Source organism: Ambystoma mexicanum, chromosome 1q, assembly GCF_040938575.1.
Source record: "Ambystoma mexicanum isolate Mex_15411 chromosome 1q, UKY_AmexF1_1, whole genome shotgun sequence".
NCBI classification, from domain to species: Eukaryota; Metazoa; Chordata; class Amphibia; order Caudata; family Ambystomatidae; genus Ambystoma; species Ambystoma mexicanum.
The window spans coordinates 489,387,145-489,412,451 of NC_090922.1; the positions used below are offsets into that span (position 1 = coordinate 489,387,145).

The 25,307-nt window shown below is 46.2% G+C and overlaps 1 protein-coding gene and 1 non-coding gene across 2 annotated transcripts in view; one reads left to right on the forward strand and one right to left on the reverse strand.

Annotated features, from left to right (window-relative positions):
• The window catches only part of LOC138521603 (phospholipase A2 inhibitor gamma subunit B-like), a 230,753-nt gene that overhangs the window by 61,504 nt on the left and 143,942 nt on the right, over positions 1 to 25,307 (forward strand). The window lies entirely within an intron of this gene.
• On the reverse strand, positions 17,623 to 17,741 carry LOC138564634 (5S ribosomal RNA). Its single transcript, XR_011300575.1, has one exon. It is a non-coding gene; the product is annotated as a 5S ribosomal RNA (ribosomal RNA).

Sequence of the window (25,307 nt, forward strand, 5' to 3'; positions counted from 1 at the left end):
GGCCCCGGCGCCCATACTGTTCTGCCCTTTGCCATGACGCCCCATGGTGCCCTTTACATGCCACTGTTTACCCTGATAAATGAAAAGCAGAACGCCTTACCCCAGCCCACGAAGGTGTGACTCATATAACCTCGTCTAGCCCCACAATGCACCTGATAGTGGACCAGCAGAACCCACCCCTTCACCTGGGGCGCGTAAATATTAACCCCCGCCCGCACTTGGAGTAAACTTTAATGAAGACACACCCTATGCCATGCCACTAGTTTCCATTTCCACCTCATAACAGTTTAATGTTTTTTTTTTTTTTTTTTTTTCTTTTCTTCTTCTTCTCCCCGCAGCCTGACACCCACCGCCCCCTGCACCAAAACGTGCCCGTCTATACGGCACCATGCCTGCATCCTCTCCCCCTCTCTAACCGCCCCGTGGCACCAGGAGCCAACACCCCTTACCCCCTTCCCTCCCTCCGTCGTCTCAGGCAGTGTGTATCCCCTCGCCCATCCCTTGACTGGCTCCTTTGTTGTGGCATCGAAACCAGCACTACCATGACCAACAGTCAAACCTTCCCATTGGGATAGGCCAATGCCGCAATAAAAACACCGATTGATCGCATGCCTCTGGGAACCTGTACTTTGCTCTCAATGTGCGGTGTCCCTCCAACGACCCTTCCTTCCACAACAATGGAACCTAGCGTCGCATCTGCGCTCCCATCCTAAGAAACCGTATTGTTCCCCGCCTGTGGCCTGCACACTTACGAGCAGGCAAATCGCCTCTGTAAACCTGCACTTTATAGGGACCGTTTAATACGAACACCCGACCCCCGCTCTTGTCTATCACGGCGGGGAACTTTCTACTGTCGTTTTAACCACTGCTGCCAAACCCACCCCATTGTTCCCAACCCAGCCCCCCCCCCCTCCAAACCCCTACGAATTCCTCCGCCATCCCCGCGTGCCATCAGGAATGGCGACCGGGGTGTAGAGCCAAGAGAGAGAGAACCCCATAGCGAATGTACTATGTTTCCTCGACCGAGAGGCCATGCGCGCATGGGCAACGCGATTGTACCCCACCCAAGAACGCAACCCGTTATAACAGTGCTTTTCACTGGTTCGCTCCCTCTGAGCACTGCGTATTGCAATGCTGGAGTCCTTCGCCAACCCCTCCACCTTCAATGTCTCCCCACTCGTCAAGCGCACCATGCGGCACGGGGGCCCTGCAAACCGACCCGGCATGCGACCAAACGAACTGTGCGTGCCCCTAGGGTCGCTGCGAACCCTGCACCCGCCCATGCGGCAACTATTATTGCACTGTACACAACCAGTCAACTTCCTCGCCCCTGCGTGGACCCACCCAACCAAAAGCTAAAACCAATGGTGTTCCAAACCTGGGAACGAGACCCACCCACACTCTCACTTTATTGTCAACATCTGGTATAAGGAGCTAATTAAACGCCTTCCCGGACGCAGCAGAAACGCCATTGACTCCCTGTCCCTATAAGCATGCAAGCATTTCATAAACCTTGCCTTGCAACCCCTTCTCCCCAGCGAGATCCTGGATGTTACTCATTCCCCCCCTTATGCAAACAAAACATTGGACCCGCTCCCCAGCTGTGTGACTACCGAGTTTCCACCTTAAACTTTCCAATTATCCAAATTCCATGTACTTATTTGCCCGCACTCCACGTGCACTTGAAAATGTCCGATCGATTCGGCAACCGTTGTGAGACCAAAGACTATCTCCCCTCATTGTTTGGCCCCTCTGCTGAGTCAACGTTTCGCACGCGGCGCCCCCCACCATCCTACTTCTGCCTTTAAACTTAAACCCGCAATTCAGTGTCGGGTACGCCAAGCCTGAGTGGCCCCATCCTACAGTATTAAAACACGGTCCACCATACTCCAAACCCCCATATATTGGTGTGCTGTTTTTTTTTTTTTTTTTTATTTTTTTTATTTATTTATTTAGGCTCCCTTGACGGTAGTGAGCTTGGAGCTATATCCCTTGTCTTTCCGCCTTGCCCTCCCTCTATAAAGTTATGATGCTGCTGCTCTGCATGGCGATGCTGCAGGTGTGCTTTCCAAACTCCTACCATGCCTTCTTTTCCCAGCCGTCCCTGCTGTCTTCACACATTTCCGCACTGCCCTGCATTGTAACGCTATACCCGGCAGCGTGCTTCATTCTCACGGATCCCCAGGGCCAGTAAACCAGTCCTTGGTACAGCACCCTGCATGACCCCCCCCGCCCCTATAACAAGCATTAAGACTCGTGTCCCGATGCGCCCAATCCCTGCTGTGTTCGCCCCTGCAGGCCTATCCTGTTAAACCTGCCTCGCACGGCAGCCGGCCTACCCCAAACACCTATGCTTCGTGCCTCCCACATGTGTGCACTTCGTCCCCTGCAATTGCCATCGCGCGCGCAAAATTTCGAACACCGATTGCACCCCGGCAGATCCTGTCCCCAATATTGGGCCTCTGCTGATTCCGACCCTCCTGCCCCGCGATGGCCCTCCCCATCTACCTGCGCAGCACCGCGTCACATTGCGCCACTCGAATGGTGCCTGGGTGAAGCAACTAGGTGTTTTTTTTTTTGTTTTTTTTTTTATATGCTGCCCACTCCCCCGAACAATACATCCACACTCCACCCGGTCCGCCATGGCTAACACAATGTCTCCATGGCGTATTAGAAACACTCGGAGGGGGCCTGCGCGTTCATGCCCACAGGCATGCAGCCCCCAACCCCGTGCCTTTTCGGGATGTATTGGCACCTACAGCAGCACCCCCTCGTCCAGCTCCGGCACCTGTAAGCCTTGTCTGTGACCCCCCGCCATGTGCCACCAGTCCTACCTGCCCTGCCGCCCCCCTGAGCACGAGGCGCCGCGGCCGCTTCCCCCCTTCCAATTTCCTTCCTGGGGACCATCGAAACCCACCCCCGACACATCCGCTCCCTTTTGCTCCAACCTGACCCCTGTGGGCTTATATTAATGCACGGCCGAACCCAGCTCTGCCTGGAGGACGATTGCCCCCTGCCACCCCACCACCACAGTATCTGTGAGCCCGCCCATACTTCCCCCGACAGTGAAACCGCGCGTCCCGAGCCCCCCGCCACCACCCTGGGCGAAAGACTCGGTGGCGCCTGGACACCCTTGGCCCCCACTTACCCCGGGACCGACCGTGCACCCCACCTTTGCGTGTCATGAGGGTTCTAATATGGTGCCGGTGAAGTGTCGTTGTCTCTACTACCTGCCCGCTTGATCCCTTTTTAACGTTAGCACTCCTAACATCTAGCCCACTTATCTACATATCACCCCATAGGATTTAAAATTAACGTTGCCGGCAAACTAATACGTCTTAACATTCCAAACCAATAATCGTAATCAAAATAACAAGGCAATAGCGAAAACACAATACGGCACCGTTTATGCGTGGTAAAGTCAGGCTTCCATGCAGTCGTGTTGGCACAAGCAAGCCGGCCTGCGAACCCGCGACAGCACACACTAAAGAAATAAAACCAAGGGAGCAACTAACGGCTCCAAAACACCCCAGGGGGTGGGTGTGAATGCCCCGTGTGCCCTGCCTCGTGCTGTGCATTCCGTTCAATAAAATTTAAAATTTCGGACAAAGACCCCCCCCCCCAACGCAGCCACCATAGTTGCTGCCGACAAATCGGTAACAGAAACGGAATGCCTGAAAGTCCCAAACTGCTTGTCCGCCGGCTTTCGTGGCGAGGCAAACGCATAAATTACCCCCGCGCCTTTCAAACTTAGCGCTCCTAAAATCTAGCACCACTTATCTACATAGTACCCCATAAAATTTTAAACTCACGTTGCCGGCAAACTGTAAAATGTGTTGACATTCTAAACCAATAATCGTAATCAAAATTTTTTTTTTTTTTTTTTTTTTTTGTTACCCCCCCCCCAATGCAGCCATCACAGTGTAGTCGTTGCCCCGTGCAACGTGCTGCCGCCAAATCGATAACAGAAAATGAATGCCTGAAAGTTTTAATTACACCCCGCGTCTTTCAACGTAAACTTTCTCCCTTCCCAAGTTTCTCCCTTGCACGGTGTCAATATAGATTAGAGTTCGGTCGGATTGTGAAGCCAGACAACCTGGCAGTGGCATCAATTCTGTTTTTCTTTGTATCAATCTATTTACTTCCGATTACACCTGCCTTCTCTCACTCACGAACTTCGATGGCACATCCCTGCACTATCGCCCTCTATCTAAAACGGCACCTCTCCCTCCAAACGTGCCTACAATTCGGGCGGTAGCTCATGAGTGCAGTGGTTGCCTCTGACATGTCTGGGCCTAGCCTCCACGTTGCAGTGGACACGAATCAACAAATTGATCCGCTTAAAAACTCTATGCATCCCTCACCACTAAAACATCTATGCATCGCTCGCCACTTGGAGGATAGCTCAGAAGCAACATGCCCGCCCCGGATGCAAGACAACACGCAGCACCACAGGCTCGATCCCCGGGTCCGTGCCCAGAAACCTCTGGGTATCAAGCGCATTATAAACTTGAGGCCTGTGCTCCCCGACCGCATACACGTTGAACGCTTACCGCCCGTGGCCTCGCGGCCCCTACCACCCAGCCAGCATCTAACAACATCCCTATCCCTCGTGCATGTTCCTCCCCTTCGCATGTACCCGCCAAACCCACTATGCGACCGTGTACCCCACATACCCGTTCGCCTTCGCTCACCCTTACTATGCTTGCTTCCTTCCCGACAGGAACCGGATCCGCTCGCAATGGATGACCGAAGCTACAATCTCCACTTCCACCCGAACTCCTAACACCGGACGGCAGCAGGACAACAGCAACGCAGGAGAGAAGCGGGCAGCAACAGGACAACAGCAACGTCGGTGAGGAGCCGGCAAAGAGAGACCCCGCGACCCTTGTCCGTTGTATTTATGGCGCCAATGGGCGCGCGGGAGATGACGTCACCCGCCCCCTCCACCCCCCCTTCCCCTCCAGTCTCCTCATGCCGCCGTGCCGCGTGAGGCAGTCGGCACTAAGGGGGGGCCCCCGCCGAGGGGCCCTCCTTCGTAGGGCGCGGGAGCCCGTCGTTTTCATTTGCAGGTGGAGGCCGAATTTATTTTCTGACAGGACTTGCAGGTGGGTTGGAGGACTTGTGGGTAATTGTGCATTTTATGACTTTTCGCACAGCTATTTGGCCTATGACTTTTTCCACGGTATAATTTAAGCTTGCGTTGTACAGTGGACATTGTTATGAAATCATTTTCGAATTGTCTATTTGTCTCTGTCTGCCGTGTGAACGCAGTGAGGGTTGTGCGGAGAGTGAAGTGCTAGTGGCAGAGACTTGAGGCCACATGGGTTGTGATTATTTGCTACATTGTGTTTTGGCAATGCACTAGGGGTCCCAGTGGTGGTGTATCTTCAGTTGTAGTTGTCTGGAAGAGATTTGTGGTCACAGGGGTAGTGATTATATTTCTGCATTGTGGTTTGGCAATGGACTAGGGGTCCCAGTGGTGGTGTGTTTTCAGTCGTAGTTGTGGTGCAGTTAGGCTAGCACTAGGGGTCCTCGGTGGTGTTGTGGTGTGCTGCGGTGGTGCAGTTGGCAGGGACTAGGGGTCCTTGGTGGTAGTGTGTAGTACTGCGGTGGTGTAGCATGGTGTGCTGCGGTTATGCAGTTGGCAGGGACTAGGGGTCCCCAGTGATAGTGTGGTGCTGCGGTGATGCAGTTGGCAGGGACTAGGGGTCCTCAGTGGTAGTGTTGGTGCACTCCAGAGTTGCAGTTTGGCTGGACTTGGGGTCCCAAGTGTGAGTGGTGTACTGTCAGTGACAGTTGGTTGGGACTTATGTCTCGCATTATGGTGGCTTATGGTGAGTGTTTTTGTGCAATCCTGTAGGATTGTTTTTCTTAGGTGTTCTTGTTGTTTTGGGGTGCCCTGTTGGGGTGCTGTTGTGAACTGGTCTTGGGATGGTGTGCTTGTTGTTGCTCTTGTTGAGCTGGGTTTGTGCCCGGGGGTGGCAGCCCTGGTGCCCTAGGGTGCAGACTAGGGCGGAAGGTTGTTTGTGCACGGATTGCTTGGTGCATTAGGCAGTGTATTTTTGGGAACGCTGGGTTGTGGCAGGTCCTAGGTTCCAAGAGGCTGCTTGGAACAGGTGGTAGTGCTTAGTTTATTGTTTTTGTTTCTCGAGGGTATTTCCAGTTCTGTTTTATGGGAAGAGTTAGCCCTTATTAAACTGCGTTGGGTTCCTCAATGTTGTGTTTTTAGAGGGAGGAGTGGAGTTGGAGTTGGATTTGGGTGTGTTTTGGTGTTGCAGTTGGGATGTCTCGGCTGACACGGGTTGGTTTTTGTTGTCCAATATGTTGGTGGCACATTTAGAGAGTGTACTCTTGAGGTGTCACGTAGGTTATATTTTTGTCCCATGGTTTTGGGTTTATGCACTTTTCCATAGTGTCATAGAACTGGATGCGTTGAGGGTGATGGTGAACTCCAGGTGGCTGATATCTTGTCGTCAGTGGAATATGCTTAGTTGGTGTATTGCGTGCTGGCCAAACGTGTATGCAGGGGATTGTGTCAATGATGGTTTTGGTGGAATTCCTCTTTGTTCAAGAAATGAAAGGAGGGAGAGGTGTTGTAATGTGCATCTCAGGTGAGGTGGTGACATCACTGTTGTGTGGAATGTAGTGATGTCAGAGTGTGCGGAGTGTTGGAGATGTTATGCTCTGAAAGGGTTCTAAGAGTTACAGTTGAGAGCTATGCTGGCTTGATGGGACAAGCCGATGTTTCTTCCTGGCAACTTACATTACAATAAACCTACAAATAACTTACCTGCTGGTCCGGGTGTTCTTCAGGTACCAAGATTTTACGCCTGTCTCTCCTGGTGTCCTTATGACGAGTGACTGGACTCAGCTCTGGATCATCCGCGTAGGCGCAGTGCTCCTGATTTCGGCAAATATACTTTTCTTAAAGCAACAGTGTCCGCAGGAGTACGCTCGTCAACCAGCATTCACTGGACATCACGCCTATGCAATGAGCATTATGATCATGCTGCACTAGGTGAGAGACGCAAGTACTTAATTAAACCGTGTGTCTTTTACCTGTCATAAAAACAAGAGGGGTGATCCATGGCCACTTGCACTCAAACGTACCGGTCACCACTGTGCATTAACTTAATTATGTGTAAGCTAATGGCAGAGACAGCTTTTCATGACAGGGGCAGGCAGCAGCTGAGGGTGTCACGCATTGAAAACGATACACGACTAGTGGGAGCAAGTCAGTATGAATAGGGTAACACATGAAAAAACAATATATGCAAAACTGAGGGGGGGCTCCAACAAGGAGGGGTGGACTAAGATTTGGTGGGCATTGTCTAAAAGGAGGGGGTGCATGTCCCAAACAATGAATCACAAAAAACTGCAAACATGTATTTTGTATGACTCTGCATGTTCTCAGGTGGTCTTGTTTGCACCCAGTCTCCATATTGTAAATACATATTGGTGTCTTGAAATAACACACTTTCTCACTCAGAATGAAAGAAATCCAATAAGGCTGGCTCATTTTGTTAAAAGTGGTAATTGCATGAAGGTGACAACCAACATGTATGTGCTAGTGGGTTTGCTGCATGGAATTTTCCACTTTTGAAAAATGGGGTAATCACCTTTGCTCTTTCATTTTACTCTGTTTTGTAAACAATCTAAACGCTGTGTGCACATTACAATTTGCAGACAGCATTTACAATGGATTGTTATGTAATCCACCTGCATTTAGCAGGTACTAAATGCAGGTGGATTTGCAAGAAAATCTCATACAGGCATGAAACTAGGTGGGTTTTGACTGTTGAGAAAGTTTGAAAGTATCGCAAGCACTGGTGTGAGCCTTTTATGTCTTCTTTTACACTTATTGTACTGCTCTGTGTCTTTTCAAATAAGCCAAAGTGAGTAAATTACACTAATTCGGAAAATAATTCACCTATAAGAAAGAGGAAGTGAGCAAATAACACATGGTTACTTTGCATAAAATCATAGAGCATTTCGGGAATAGCAGAATGACCACAAATGTTTATATTTGACAGATATATCTTTGATAGTGATTTAAGCTGGTATCCTTATCACATAATGCACATTGAGCTTAAGTGTTCATTTTATCTGACACAACACTCACACTAACAGTAACATGCCTGCAAACAATAAGACATATATACTCATATGGACAACGTTCATTTTCTATGCCCATCACGGCGAAGACCCTGTGAAATCAGCCCTACTGTGACAAGCCCACACAGACCAAGAAGCATCCTAACCCACGACCACTCATCCCACCCGAGAAGATGGAGTAATGAGGCTCAAGCCTTGGTATTCAAAAATCACAGCTGATGGATAAAATCTATCAGCAAGAAGAAAGAAGCGCTGTTCCCTTCTAGGTTTGTCTTGGGCTGTGCTTTCAGAACTTGTACATGTAATTTCCATTCATAAATAGGAAGGGTGGGGTTGAACATTTGAGAGAGACCAAAAGGCGTATTGCATATTTACAGGCTTTAAGCTCCATGGTAGCTGCGTGCAAGTCAGGGAAAGCCATGGTGAAATACAGTTAAGGAAATGCACTGGAACACCTTAGAGCGCTGCTCTGCCCATCCATATCCAGTTTGTTTGTTTCTTTATTTATAATGTGCGCCAGGCCCAAGGGTATCAGGGCGCAGGCTACAAGAATATTATCAGCTTGGGTTACAAGGTTATAAGTATATACAGATATAATATACAGATATTACAATTATAATACAGTTCAGGTTCAAATTGCACAGCAGGTATATACATATGGTGAGCAAGTTGGAGGATATTACATACGAAGAGGAGAGCAACAAGATATATTCTATTACAGACTAATGTCAATTGTTTATTTACAGTGCGACGAATAAGGAAAGTAGGACATAGGCTGGTGTGTATTTAGTGGTCATTTTCTTTGAACCAGTTGATGTGGTTGCGTTTGAAGAGAGGATATGGTTGGTCGGCCCTCAGGAGGGGAGGTAAGGAATTCCAGAGCTGAGCAGCTTTGATGGGGAAGCTGCTGCCTCCCGCTTTGGTCATTTTAAACCTGGGTACCAGCAGACAGTTAGTATTAGCAGCTTTGGTGGGTCGGATGGATGATTTTCTATTAATCCTGTCTATGAGATAGCGAGGTGCAGCGTTGTTTAGGCACTTGTGAGTGAGAGGCGGTTTTTAGAAGGATTTTGTCACTAGTAGAGAGCCAGTTATTCTGCCAGTTGACAGTCAAATAATTCTCAGTATACAGTGACAGACAACACAGATGCCATAAGAGACTGATTTTGTGTTGCAATGTGTGTCTTTTTTCCACTTAAATCCATGCCCTTCCCAGCCCTGTCATGAACCTCCTCCAGAGCTGGCAGCCAAAGTGCAGAAGTGGCTGCTTGGTCATATCGGGGTGAGGGGAGCCATAGCTGACACCAGGACGTACTGCAAGCCCGAAGATGCTCCCTTGGCATCCATCGTGGGCACCATCAGCCAGTGTTTCCCAGCAGCACCAACCCCCACAAGATGAGCCCTCCTACTCTTAAGCACTTCCCATATTGCTATTGTGTGATTTTACCAGTAGATTGCCATGAATTCAGTAGCCTGAAACCTCTGCTCAGTGTAAGCCCTGTTCCCACCAAGGCCCTTCATGCCAACATGTCCTATTCCATTTGGGAGATAGCTTTCCAGGCCTGTTTGTTTCCTTTTGGACTCTGGAACTTGACGTCCTGGATTTGCAATGGGAAAAACAGGTAAGAACTCCCAATTGGAAAGGTACAAGTTGGCTTGTCTGCAAGCAACAGTCATGTTGTGGCCTATGTTTAACAGCACAGTGGATCCTGTGGCTCCAGAAGGCATTCTACCATGTTTTAGCAAACAAACTTTGAATTTTCGTTTGACGGTTCATTGTGCAGCGCAAATTCGTGTTTTCACATTTGCAGTTGGGATTTGCACCCATTTGTTGTTTTGCAGATACTTCGTACACCTTGTCCTGTATTTTTCCAATTCGTGCATTAAGCTGGTCTGTGAGCTCCGAAAAGAAACTTTGTCAGCATTTTTCCAATACGCACTGCACACAAAACTGCACATAACTTCCCCAAATACGATGTACACTGACGTTTGAATATTTTATGAAAGTATTTTACCGACCCTTCAAGGAGGCCAAAGGTTATATAGAGGTGGGGGAGGTTACATAAGTTGCATTTCCCAATCAGGGCTCCAATATTGTGAATGTGACATCACTAGCACGCCTTTGCAGGGCACCAGTAGAATCGATTCTCATCACAGCTGTGACACATTTAATGCTAACCTCTGACATGTGTTGCCAGTCCTAGAAGAGCGAGCATCCAATCGGTGGGCAGGGACTAGAATTCCCTAATCCCCTCCTGTGCAGGAATGGTGCATGGCTGTGGCATCTGCGCACTGGCACCGGAGAGTGGGATTTCAGACTCCAGTGCTCTCGCCTGGGTGCATTCATGCCCACTGCCATAAGTGACACGTGAGTGGCACTTCCCCAGCCGTACAAGCCTTTTGGAGCCACAAGCCCGTGTTTCCTTTCAGGCTTGCCTACTCAAATGCTTGTACAGCTGGTGTGCTAAGTGTGTTTCACACCTAAATGGTTTAGGACTAACCTATCCCCCCCACAGAGTTGGTGGGATTCATAATGTAATGTAATGTAAGTGGTCTTGTAGAGCGCCTGTCTGGCACTAATGGGGGCCCTGCTGCGCTTCACCAGGGTGCAGCTGTATTAATCATTCCCCAGTAGCTGAGGGGTAGCCTGTGGGGTATCTATTACAGTGGGCCGAGGAACCTTAGCTACAGGGATGATGGCTAAGCACTTCCTGGAATTGCTTGGATGCCTTTGCAGTGACAGGTGATGTCCCCATCCACCTCAAAGCTGAGCCTGGAAGGCTCAGTGGAAACCTTCCCCTGCAGTGCAGGTCCCTCTGCAGGGTGCAGAGGTGGGAGTGGACTAACGCATTAGGATGATGCAGCATTAGCCCCTTACAAACATGGAAAATCATAACATGTGAGTTTTTGAGCATCTCAACCCCTTTCGAAATCAGGCATGACGCACTATGATAAAGAGTAACATTACTAGTCTATGCTGTCACTTGAAGAGTCATTTGTTCCCCATTAGAGAGATGGCACGTTAAGTCCCAAACATTACAAGTCCCGGTGGCCCAGGATATCAGGCGGCAGAAAGTGTAAGACGGAAACGTTGCTAATGGTGCTTCTGTGAAAACCATGCCTGCAGGGGCCGGTGCCCCTGGCAGGTCACCTGCTGGGAGCAACGGCCCCTGCAGCCATACTAGGAGTCTGGCGGTCTGGAAAAGCTGCCAGTATGTTGCTACCGGCACACTTATTTCCAGACCGCCAGGCTCATAATGAGGCCCATCCTCTTTTAGTAAAAGACAGGCAATTGTTGTAGGGTCTCATTTGAATAATGAATGGTAGACATTAACTGTGCACTGCGCTTTGCATTACAGCCCCCCAGGCATCTACTCAGGCAGGAAGGGATGGCTGGGATTGGCTGTTTGCAATTTATGCTGAAGGCTAAGAGCCTGATTCATAGAGAAGTGCGCATAGACACAGCAAAGTTCACACGGTGAGAAGCACTTTGCGTGTACCCTCGCGGCTGAGGCACCTGTGCGTGATCCGTGTATTCATGGAATCCTTCCCGCAAACTAACTCTATGCACAAGTCGTGGCTGAAACCCACCCCACACTCCCCCCCACAAATCAACTGTATCTATTACCTACCTATAGGCAATCCTCAGGCGCAAACTCATGCACCCCAGTAATCCTGCGTGGGGTCCCCTGCAACCAAACCAGCACCCCGGCTACACTGTGTAGGGTCCCTCGTAACTGTTCACAGCACCCTGACAACATGCGAGCCAATATCCGTATTGGAAGTAATTTCCTGGTCAATCTGTGAGCGAACCCCTGTAAACCGTGCCTGCACCCCTCTTATCTGCATACTGGTACCTCTGATTGCAATCGGCACCCCAACTGTGTGCACCCACCCCTAAAGTCCCGATCAGACCTTACCTCTGTGCAGTGATTCCTCTGCGCATGGGGCCTCCCGCCTGCCATCAGGTGGCGGTGTACTCTGGAGCTTTGTGTGCTGATTCCCCCGACGAGATGTTGTGTGGTCAGATACATTAATACGATTGGTTCCTCCAATAGCTGTGCGTGTGATTTCCTCGCGCAGGCTGTACCCTCGACACGCCCTTCTTACGCCTTGTTCTTTCTCATTCTGCGTTTTTCATGGGTATTATACATGTTGTGCCCACTATTTAATTCTTTGTGCAGGCCCATCCCACACTCTGCGAGGAGTCTCGCGCAAGGTGCTCAACTGCTTGCAGAGGCGTGCCGGACCTGCGTGAAGTCCACGTAAGTTCCGGAAAAGTCCTGCAAAGTTGATTTCATGAATCGACAAACAGGGTTTTGCACGCAGAATGGCCCGCAAAGTCCAGATTTTTCACGCAACTAATTCCATGAATCGGGCCCTTAATAGTGAATGCTTAAATTTGCACCACCATTATTACCAAATCACAAAGTATTGGTTCTTTGTTTTTGTACATGACACTTAAGGAATTGCTATTCACAAATATTACTACTATGGGCACCTTTGAGATTGTTGATACTGTTCAAGGGGGCAGCAGGTCTAACACAAGTGACAACAATCAGCTTACAAAGAACATGGCCATTGTCGATTAAAAGGTCAATTGCCAAGGACGATCTAGGTGGTCTCAGAAGACAAGGGGGCAAAGGCTGGAGAGAAGTGGGCATCATGATTGGCGTGAGATGTGGAAATCATAGGAAATCATAGGAAAGAATCTCTGTTGATTCAGATTCTGACCACTTAGGATTAGAATGTTCCTGTCACAATTCATCTGATTTGGGGAAAAACCGGATGAACTATTTGTACAGTCTAGACTTTCAAGTCCCAATAGTAGGAAGGTGCAGAGGTGTAGTAGATGCCCAACAGGGAACAACTTGAGCAGCAACAGCAGAAGCTAAGTGGAGAACCAGGTCAAACGAGAACTATACTGTTCTTTTGTCTGAAGACTTGTTGCCTTCGAACATGTTACCTTTGTCCCTTTGTCCCGGGCAAGGATGCTACACTTATTAAACATGCTGCCAACGCTGCTGTTAGTTGACGCTAAATATATAGATTTGATAGTATTTGGAGGATTTAAAAAAAACTGGGATAAGATGTTCAAGTTGTGTGCTAGTAATTTGTAATTAAATAATGTGGGCAATAGAATAGTTTGCATGCAAAAAGAACATAAGGCACTTAGAGCAACACATTGTTAAGCACTTGGCGAGTGAGTTTTAGAGGAATCCATCCTTCGTATGTTTGCAAATGATTCTAGCATTAAAGGAATGGTTTGGTCAGAAATATTATTGTCCCTATGATTTGGCCCTGTGCTTTTAACCATAATTCGATCGATCGTACATACATTTCCTATGCACCTTACCCGAGTTTTCGTCTCTTGAACACTAGCAAAATCAGGCAGCAGGGCACGGCCATTTTGTGATAATCTTATCACTTGCCACATCGCCCTGGGTGACCTGCGTATGCGGCACTAAATCATATCCCCCACCCCTGAGCCTGACATCACCAAATCATTTATATTTTCTGCCTCTCTCTGTGAAGTTGCTGGGCAGCGTAGCCAAACGCGCCCAGTCGTCACCTACGTGACTAGACGCGGAACCCGGAAAACAACACACATCGTCTCACAGCATAGCGCATCACAATTAGGAATATGAAACTGTACTTTAAAAGGAAAAAGCAAGACTGTACAATTGGTAAAGTACATTTATTTCACATTAAATTGATTCGATAACATTTGGCGTCTGACATAAATGTAGAAATTGGAAAAAAATGTCTTTGCTCTTGTTCCATAAATCCGCAAATGTTTATCGTGAGTCGCGCGCTGTTCCTTTTGGGTACACAGGGTGTTCGTTTTGTCTAAATGAAGCACTTCCGTCGCTCGGTGAATTGCAAGGCTGGTGCATCAACTTGGCACTAGACCACCGTAAACGTTGTTATGTTGCTCCTAATAGTCGGTACCGTGTACGGACAGATTGGAACTTGTCTATCATCCCAAAATACGGTTAAGTAGATCCAGTGATTGACATGTAGCTGCAGCTGGCGGTTGAAGAAGCCATCGGTCGGGGTCTGGAATAGATGACAATCGCAGAACGGCACAATGTACCTGTTTGCAAAAGATAAAAATCGAAATGTGTCTCAGTAACTGATCTTTATTACAATTAATTAATTAATTTTAATTAATCATTTTCTAGCATAGAGGTTACACAATGTGAACCCGAGAGAATACAATGTGGAATATCAAAGTACTCTGCAATTTTTTTCCGAGGCTAGTGCGATCGAGAATGTTGAGCTCTAAACGTAATTCGTAAACTGGGGCAAGAATTCGATGTGCAAAAACAATGTAATGATTTATTAGCGTAGAGCCAGGGAGAAACGAGTGGTGGTCTACATGCGTCTCAATACTGGCCTGCCCATGTGCCCGGTAGATAGCCCAGCACACAAAGGTTGTACTAGCACTTCATTGCAATATGCCACACAGAACGAACAAGTACAATGTGACCCAGCAATAACGGTCAGCTATTCGTATTTCGACTAGTTCTGGTATGAAATCATCTAAAGGGAAACTTACATTATATTCAGCATTTCCATACTCTTGGCGCTTTGCCGACCGTAATGCAGACTTCTCTGTTCGTGTCAATGATTTCTTATAAACTGAACTTATATGTAACTAGGTGCAATTTCGGAATGGGCAACCTTATCACATCATACGTTATTACACCCCCTCTCCCTTCAATTCAATCCCTTTCGGAATGGTCCCTGCCTCTCAAGGTCAAAAAACAATACAACCTTATACTGTGCGCTGGACGCTTGGGCCTCCCATCTCCCAAGCAAAAATTCAAAGCTGGTGACCTTCACTCAAAATGAACATACATTCTTACTTCGCAACATCCGGTGCCAACTCATCCATGATAACATGAATTTTGAAGCACGGCACGGGGAATTTTGTGGCTGTCACTGCTTGTTTTTCATGGCGCTGCTGAGCGGTAGGGAAAAATTTGACAACAACAGAATGCCCCCTATTCTGAAATTGTAGTCAATGTAACACATAAAATGAGTCAAAATGTGTCTAGTGATAGGCCCACCTCTGCTTATCTCATGGCCTCCCATGGCATGTTTTCACAGTCAGTACTTCTTGCGCACCTAGAATGTTTTGTGGCCTAGGTCTAATCCCTTTTGTAGGACGAGCATGCAAGTCAACTGCCAAAACCCAAATATTCTTAAACACTGTTACCCATTGGTCATTAACACGAAAAATGAAGGTTCCACAGTATCTCGACTAAACTGTGAAATGTGAAAGCAATCTTAAAAGTTGTAATATATTTTTAAGAAAAGCACTGAGAGGATAGATTTCAAAAGAGAAATTGCATACTTTATTTGTACAGTTTATAGAAACGTTTTTTGAAAAACTAAAAACAGCCAGTAATCATTTCAACCGTGATTTGAACGATTTAACAAGCTCTGCTTTGGGTGGACATGGCACGCTGGCAATGTTTTGTGGCAATGTAGGTGTGCCCTGAACAGATTTGTGCGCGATTCCATGAGTATGCATCTCAACGGCATTTACAATAATAACTTTCACAAAATCAAATTCCATTTTCTCATATACTGGTTTGACAACCCATTTTTTTGCTTCTTTTCATAAAGGCCATAGTGTAGCGAAGCATCCCTAAGTTTCCTGCAGTCCTAGATTGTTCCCGGCCTACATTCTCGTTATGTGCCAATACCGCAAGTAAAGTCCGACATTTCATCCCTTGGATGCCAAAATGTAATCTCTTTGGTCTGTACTTTAGGCACATATTGTGGAACACCTCCAAATCTCCTGTGTGACAGAATTATGTGAGTCCCTTAAGATCTCTTGATAGAGTTTTATCAAACACAATCTTCTCAAGGGCTTTGTGTGGAGATGAAGATGGGATCCACCACTTCTTCTTCCGTGCCTGCTCTGGGGACAAAGGGCCATGCTCACATTGGTGGAAATGTTGGTTTTCTGTCCAGTGGTGAACGTTGGAAAAGTGGTGCATTAATGACCGCCATTTTTCCAGTAGAATTTCCACAGACCCATCACATGTTTTTGAGCTCCACCAAAGATGGTTGCTGAAAGACTGGGACCATTGAGAAATACCTTCCAACCCTTTTTTTTCCCTGCAGCCAAGATTTTTTTATTGATTGATTTGGCAACATGCCATACATCAAATTGATGTTTAATATTTGGATACTGCTCTCTCATTGTCTTGGCTATTGAAAGGTGTCTGTCAGTGGCTATGAGGTCGATTTGCATTCCCCTCGATTGTAGATCTTCCAGTGATTTTATAAAACCAAGTTTCTCCATGGCCACTGAGGATTTACACTGAGACACCTGCACGACCACCGAACTCACAATTTTCTTACTTTCCATGTCCTGAAGATGGTAGGTGCAGTACTTAGCAGAAAATCCAGGGCTGTCACACTGTCCATCGCCTGCTAGACTGAACCGTTTGTGGGGAATGTACTTTGAATAGCCAATTGTTCAATTCTCCAAGCATCACTAATGGCAGTGAATAGATAATCACGTTGGTATTTGTAGTATTGCATTTTAGAAATGAAATGGAGTCCCACAAACTGAAAGAAACTGGATAACTTCATGAAACTAGAGCCACTGAAAAGTAAAGCTGCTGCACAGAGTAGATTGCCAGCTGGCAGTTTCCCCAGCATCGGTTGAGCGGACCATGAAAATGCTTTATGTGACTTTTCACAGGTGGCATGTATTTTGAGGTTACTGCCTTGTGTTAGACGAGTCACGCTCACCAATGCTTTCCACATACTTCCCCTCCCACTGAATGCACACATTTGAGCATCTGTATAATCTCCATCAAGCTGCTGTCGAATACTGTGTATTTGGCCTTTTTTATTATACTGTCATCTGGCAACACTTTGGTTTTGGACTGAACCGTTGTGGACATATCAGCCAAACCGGACATACTATAGTCGATATCTTTGTCTGTTTCGTCGGTCAATAGTGTTGATGCTTCAGTTTTTGTCATTTCAACATCTGTTACTTGAGGATGGATAGGAGAAAACATCAATGTGGAGTGTTTTTTGGGGGACATTTTTTTGGCGGGTGTCGATTGTTTCAAGTGCTAATCTAGTAATGTTAAACTATCATCTATAAATTCAATTTCACCTTCCTCTGGCGGTGCAGGCGCATTGTAGCAATGGTCCAAGAACACTTTGCTGGAATCGCTGGTCATATTAGATTCATTTTCTGGCCATTGGACATATGCATCTCGAGTGTGAACACGATGCGCTTCAATGAATATTTCATCCATGGTGAAATCAGTTTGGCAAGCAGCATCTGTCATTTGTATCGCTGTCTGTGTCTGCATAGTCCGTACTCCATCGGGCCTCTACAGGATAGATAGGACAAGGGATGTTCAATGTAAATCCAACATTCAGTGTTGTACAATTTACATTAAAAAAAGCATATAATGAAGGTTTTAGCACAAAACTATTGCCAACAATATAAAGTGTTTAAGCCTACAGTACCTGGTATTCCCAGGCGGTCTCCCATCCAGGTACTAACTAGGCCCGACACTGCTTAGCTTCTGAGATCAGACGAGATCGGGCGCATTCAGTGTGGTGTGGCCGTAAGTGTTTATAACTACCTCGTTTTTATTTCTTTTCTTTGAAACCTTCTTTACTCTAACATCAGCAAACTGGCACACCGACTCAGATCCCCGTTCCTCCGGTTCAATATACGGATCTAGTATACATCCCTACAAAAAATAGTATACATTTAAAATAAGTCATTGGCATTCCACATATAATTAGACTGACTTTCTTTCATTAGATGGTACTGTTAGTACGCATACGCCTGGCTCCGGATCAACTGTAAGGTCTGGTTCCGGAACAACTACAAGGGATAATGTAATTGTAGAGGACGCTGCAGCATCTCCCTCAAACACAGTGATTGCATTAGAAAGGTCAAAAAGATTGGAAACTGGACACACAATTAGGAAAGACGACAAAGGTACATATCAATAATAAAGTAGGAATGAAACATTGTGTAAAACAATTACACGATATGAAAATATGATCAGATTATCTCGTCCTATCGAAATGTGAAGACCCATACCTCTGACACCGGATCTACTACGAGGGATGTTCTAATTGTAGTGGACGCTTCAGCATCTCCCTGAAACACAGTACTTGCATTAGTAAGGTCGAAAAGATTTGAAACTGGACGCACAATTCAGAAAGACGATAAAGGTACATATCAATAATAAAGTAGGAATGAAACATTGTGTAAAACAATTACACGATATGAAAATATGATCAGATCATCTCGTCCTATCGAAATGTGAAGACCCATAGCTCTGACACCGGATCTACTACGAGGGATGTTCTAATTGTAGTGGACGCTTCAGCATCTCCCTGAAACACAGTACTTGCATTAGTAAGGTCGAAAAGATTTGAAACTGGACGCACAATTCAGAAAGACGATAAAGGTACATATCAATAATAAAGTAGGAATGAAACATTGTGTAAAACAATTACACAATATGAAAATATGATCAGATTATCTCGTCCTATTGAAATGTGAAGACCCATACCTCTGACACCGGATCTACTACAAGGGATGTTCTAATTGTAGTGGACGCGTCAGCATCTCCCTGAAACACAGTACTTGCATTAGTAAGGACGAAATGATTAGAAATGGGACACACAATTTGGAAAGACGACAAAGGTACATATCAACAGTAAAGTAGTAATGAAACATTGTGTAAAGCAATGATACGTTGCGAAAATATGATCTCATTATCTAGAATTCCGTGCATAAAAACAGCCTGGAACAGAATAGCTAGGTAAGATTACCTGATACGCACTCAAAGTAGTTGATGACTCCCGGCAAGACATGGATGTTGAATCTTGTTCCTTCATATTCGGTGGATAGTCATGGAGTGGTAAAGGGAAAGTATTATTCCATTTAGAAATTCCAACATTACAAAATGGCATGTAAGGAGACTGAATACGAGAAAATTACACTTATTGAAATGCATAATATAGCATAGTTATCCGTCCCCATAAATCATTTTTCTATGTGGGTTCTACAAAACAAGGACTGATGTTTAGCAAAATAGTCATTATTTCAACAGCTATTCAATTACATAAATACGGAAAGTACTATAATTGACATTTACACCAAAAATACAGACGTAAAGCTAAATCCGGAAGCATGACTCACCTGTGGCGGCATTTTCATGCATAAAGTCCGAATAGCGTTTGGGAGCAATTTCCGAGTTGTTCTCAGTTGATTCCTCTTTGTGTACAAGGATGTGTCGTACATATCAGGGTCGAAGTGCAGGCTGCAGATGCGGTATCGATGACCCCTCTTGTCCTCCAAGACGTGTTTGACTCTACTTTCAAGCTCTTCCGATGGATATCTGCAACGTCTGACCCATTCTCTTATTCGATCTACAGTCCTAGGGAATACATGCATTGTAATGCCTTCGGATTTGTCATGGGTCTTCGAAGGGCAACCGAAAATAGAACATGCAGGCATTGTTGTAAATTCTGCAAAATAAAGGTCAACATTATTAGAAAATTATTTTGCATAAACATGTGAGAAAGAATGAGTTGGACCATACATTGTTAATTGCACACTTTCTTTTGGGCACCACAGCAAAACCAGTGCAGCGTGTGCGGCTGTATTATGTGATAAATTGCAGAAGCGATTCATTGATGTGTTGAAAATCAGAACATGTTACTTGTCCCTTGAATGTACTATCGTGCATGAAAAGGAAACATGCTTATATTATAGACACGGTCCGCGAAGAATGCAATACGATGCCAATGGACACTGATAAAAATTGACTTATCGATAACATAACAAAAGAAACTCAAGTCAATAGCAATGCACTACGGAGTTCGATACTTCGGAATAGATATAAATTTACAAATGAAGGAGATATGATTAGGATACATGCCCTTACCTTGACCAACAAACAGTTGGATTCAGCTAGCAAAGTAATTAGTGGCAGGAGAACTGGGAGATGTTCACAGGTAGCACACTGACGAGTTTACTCGAAGCGGTCACAGAGTAGCACGTTCACGAGTTGACTTGCAGTGCTCAAAGATGTTCTCATGGTAAATATCCAGTGGTTTATAAAGAATAACAAAAAGGGGTATGTTTGTGAATGAATGATGTGTATATGTCGTGGTATTATGTGGATTGCAGGGGCTAGGTCTGCTTCAGGGGAGGCCTGCCTGGAGACATGGGGTCTGGGGAGGCCATGTAAATAATGGCCCCTGGGCGTAGGATACCTTTTGAAGTGTACATGTTGCTTGGCACCTTGGCCGTTCGCACCTCTGACAGCACCCCATGGCAGCGCACATCCACTGGTGCGAACTGCCTTTGATAGTGGGGGGTGGGATGGATGGGCCGGGAGGCGTGCAGACAAGGCACCGGAACACTGCTGAATGGAGACACACTTGATTCACTTAAAAACTGAAACAACCATTGATAAAAAATATGTTGTGTTTTATTTGGTTTCTTATTTTGATGGCACAATACTAGACATTGTAAAGGTCTGGTTGCAGCTCTGCGAGGGAAAATCCCCTGTACTGACCGCTGTCACTGGGGAAAGTTTGTCTAATGGTGCCAACGACACAGGCGGGTATTACTAGTCTAACGCGGTGTCCAAGCCTCCCATGAAGCCACCATGTGTACGAACGATAGGCCACCAGCCGGTACCACCTATGAAGGAGAAGGATACAATCTGTTTTTAAATGACCAATATAAGTGTATTAAACCTTAGTTGTCAATGACAATTCTTGTATGCAATGGCATTTTTGCCAGGACAAATGCTAACTAGACACTGCACAATATTGAATGACTTTTATGCGACTATTACTAGAGAATTCCAAGACTAAATGGATATGACAATGATATCTTGAAGTTACGAGAATATAGGGGACAACCGTGAAATAGTAGTGGCCTAACTGACATCACAACCAGACTATACTTACTCGTTACTTGGATTACGAGGGTGACATGTTGCGCGAAGTTCGTGCATAAGCACCATCAAAATCCTCAACATGGACCCTATGAGATAGACTGCTGTGAAGTCTGGCAGCTCGTTAACGCATTGCAGCTGTGGATCGCCTTGCGATGTGTAGGACAAGCCTCCAGAGTTTTCTCGGCAGCAGCAGTTCTCCACCTTGGTTGGTATTAACGCGCACCGATTGCAGGTACACCAGGTGGAAACACTGTCCATGCGATTAGGCCCAGGCTCTTCATCTGTTGAAACGTCCGCCCAACTGTTGTCCAAATCCCTATTGTTTACAGAGCTTGCTCTTTCCAGTAATTCCTCCTCGGATTACTCGGGCTCGTACAGGTAGGGGATTATTGTTGCCTTTGTGTGGTAAAGAAACGAAAATAATTTATAGCGGGCGTACTGGTATCTGTTCACATGGGCTACAAGCAACAAAGGTAGCTGACCAGAGCACAGAAACGAGTCACAGAATACTCAAAGAAATACATTGAGAGGAATGGAAAAGAAAATCTGCTGTTGTGTGTTGTGAAACGCTCTGTTTATACTTATCGAGGAAAGAGGCTTCCTGCCGTTTCCATGGTGACACATCATTAGCTGAGGCGCAGAGAATGTTTACACGAGACGTTCTTTGGCGTTGTGAAATGGGTGGTACGCGTCTAGTGATGTCAGGCTCAGAGGCGGGGGATATGATTTAGTGCAGCAAACGCAGGTCACGCAGGGCGATGTGGCAAGTGATAAGAATTTCACAAAATGGCCACGCCCTGCTGCCGGATTTTGCTTGTGTTCAAGAGACGAAAACTCTGGTAAGGTGCATTGGAAATGTGTACGATCAATCGAATTATGGTTAAAAGCACATGGCCGACCCATATGGACAATAACATTTTTTGACCGAACCATTCCTTTAACAAGAAAGATGGGTAACACAAGCAAGTCTATAGAGCCATGAGAAAAGACTTGAGGGAATGGTAATGCAGCACAAATATTTCCTGTCAAGAGTATATCATAAATATTAGAATCCTGGGCCTGTGAATATGCCTTCCCTTTTGGTCAATTTGCAGGCTATAAGAAACGGTATAGCTTACCGTTCCATTATAGCTTGCAAATTTGGCCTTTGCTTGTTTTGTAGCTCGGAAAGTCGAGCAGTAACAGTGCTTCACTCCCCTATAGTGGCCTCCTTTAAAATAACATTGGCGGCCTACAAATACCATCCTTTTTTTTTTCTTTAAATGCATGACGGCCCGGGGTCGTAGTGAAGTCAGAGTGGGACCTTTTACTTGTCCCTCACTCGCAGGGACGGCCGTAGCGGCAGCAGCACCCTGCGCAACTTGGCGCTCCCCTCCTTGCGTGCCCATGGTCAGGGCGGCGGAGGGGGTGCAAGATGCACCACATTTTTTTCTACCTCCCCGCTCCGGTGCCTCGCAGGGAGCTAATCACTGGAACAGGGCATTCATGCTAATACATGAGTGCCCTATTTCAATGCAAACCACCTCGCTCCCGCGTCAGAGTGAGAAGGTAAGCAGGTGAATAGGGTGCTCATGCAAAACATCAGCACCTTATTGTTATTAAATGCAGGGGCGGGCGGTTTTAATAGGAAAAGGGTGCCTGCCACGCCTTTTCCCACTATGCCAGCTCGGGGGAGCCATTGAAAGACTCCCCTGAGCTGGCATGGCAGGGGGCTAATGGCACCCTAAAGCCGGCCCTGCTCACCCCCCCATTCCGTGAGCCCGAGCAGGCACCTCAGGCTATGCTCCCTCACTTACCTTCCCTGTGCCCCCTCACTGTCACTTACTCACCCCTCTCCACTATCCTTTCTCTGCTGTCCCTCACTCTTCCATGGACCTCGCTTGCCTTCCCTGTACTCCTCCAGTGTCCACTTTCTGTGCTCTGTCGCACACTCACACCTGCTGAATCCTCCCTCTGAGGGCATGGTTCCAACCCCTCTACTGTGCCCCTTTATAAACTTAAATATTCCACGTGGAATATTTCCCACCCCAAAAACCTAATATTTTAAAAATATATATTTTTACATAAACTTTTTGTGTGTTTGCCCTTGGGTTCTAATAGCTTTATAGACCTCGCGATCGGCCCGTACTGTCGTTATGGGCCCTCAAACCTCATTAACTCGGTCTTCAGGGCCCATAATGCCCGGTACAGCCCTCGCTGGAGGTCTATAAAGCTATAGTAAACATGTTAAACAAAATATATAATTTGCATGAAAGTTTAAAATAGAATGAATACAACTAGACAATGCCAAAATATGCTAATGGGAATCAATCCAATGGATTTGAAATATCTCTGGTCTCTAGCGACTAAACTACAGACTAGTATAAACCAGGTCCAACTTAATCCATTGCAAGAAACAGCTTGGGTTGAGTACTGAAAAAGTCTACCTGCAGCCCATGGTCAACAAGCCCTCTACATCTTAAAGGAGTGTTCATCTTTCTAGAGTAGATATTTGTGAAATGATAAGTGGGTTAAAGGTAGCTGCATGGGTTGCTTGACATTAATGGAAAGGCCAACCCAGAATTGTGGGCATCCATATTCTTTATGTTATTAAGTGAGATTCTGCGAACATCAATTACTAGTCAGTCTTTTAAAGATGCAGACCTTAGAAAAAGATGTGTCTCCACTTAATCCAGTGTCCTTGCACCTGACCTTGGATTGTTTTCAAAACTCCACACTTTGGAATAAACTCTAGTTATGGGGGCTGAATGAGGGTTTTCTAAAACTTCAAATTCTATTGCCTACTGAAGCAGTGGTAACGGTTAAGCTGCATGCCTCAGGTATTATTACAAAAGATAGTGCAACATGCAAGGGATTAAAACAGGAGTGCATTTTATCCCACTGCCAATCTTTTTTGTCAGATATGCTGGATGTAGTTAGTAAATCACAACTTTTCACCCCGAAATTAGGTTTTGAGAAAATAGCTTGACTTTCTTACATGAACATAATTTTATTTGATCAAATTCCCATTGGTTTACCCTTTTCTCTTGAGGCAGGGGAAATACATGAATGAAACAAATCTGGAAATTAAAACGTCAAAATACAAAATTCAAAATTGTACTCCTAAAAAGAAAAACATAGTATTCAAGTGGAGCATTCGTGATCAACAATTGCAAGAAGTTACAGAAATAATTTATTTGGGCTTCGGTATCAATAATATGCAAGGAGCCACCAAGAATGACAAAAGACAGAAGAATAAAATTACTCTTTTAATTATGAAGTTTAACAAATGAGACCTACAGTAGAGGAATCCCGTTGGAACCCCACAGAAGGATTTATAATTATAAAAGTGCCTTTGATTTTATATGGCACTAAGTGTTGTTGTAATGAAACATGTAAATGGTTATGATATGATATGTCATTTATAACGTACCTGTACACAAGTGTTTCAAGCAGCGACAAGACAAGGGAGGGAAGACAGAGCGAGGACAATACAAACTGTCTTGCAAGGCCTTGTGTCATTCAGATCGTGCAAGTGCGACAATGCAAAGTGCAATGGGAAGGGATAGGGAGAAGTGCCAGGGAGAGGGAAGGGGGAAGTGCAATCAGGGCAGCATGGCTCTGAGTTAGTGCAGCCAGGGTAGCGCGGCTCTGGGTAAGTGCAAGGAGGCAGGGGACTGTAGAGGATACAGTTATAGCCTCTAAGTGCATGGTAGGCCCGGAGGCACTGCAGGGGAGACTGATCATGGAGGAGCCAAGCAACCAGTCGGCGCAGCAGACCGGTAGATCAGCAGTGGAGGGAAAAAAAGAAAGCAAAGGAGACAAGGAAGGTCTTAAGCTGCTTCTGGAAATTCAGATGGTCCGGCTCAAATTTGAGAGGGGCAGGGAGGCCATTCCAGAGGGAGGAACCTGTAGAGAGAGATCTTCCCCCCACTCTCTCCCTGGAGAAGCGCCTGACCCGCAGAGAGTTGGAGGAAGCTGAGCAAAGGGCTCGAGAAGGAGGGTATTTTGGAAGAGAGAGTTGGATATAGTGCAGGCCCAGCCAAAGAAAGCCTTGTGGACGATGCAGAGAGTCTTGAACCTGATCCTTGCAGTCACTGGGAGCCAGTGGAGAGATTCCAGAACTGGAGAGATACAGTGCCTGGGCTTGAGGCCAAAGATAAGTCTTGCAATCCTTTTCTGGATTAGTTGCAGAGGTCCGAGAGTAGAGAAAGGCAGTTG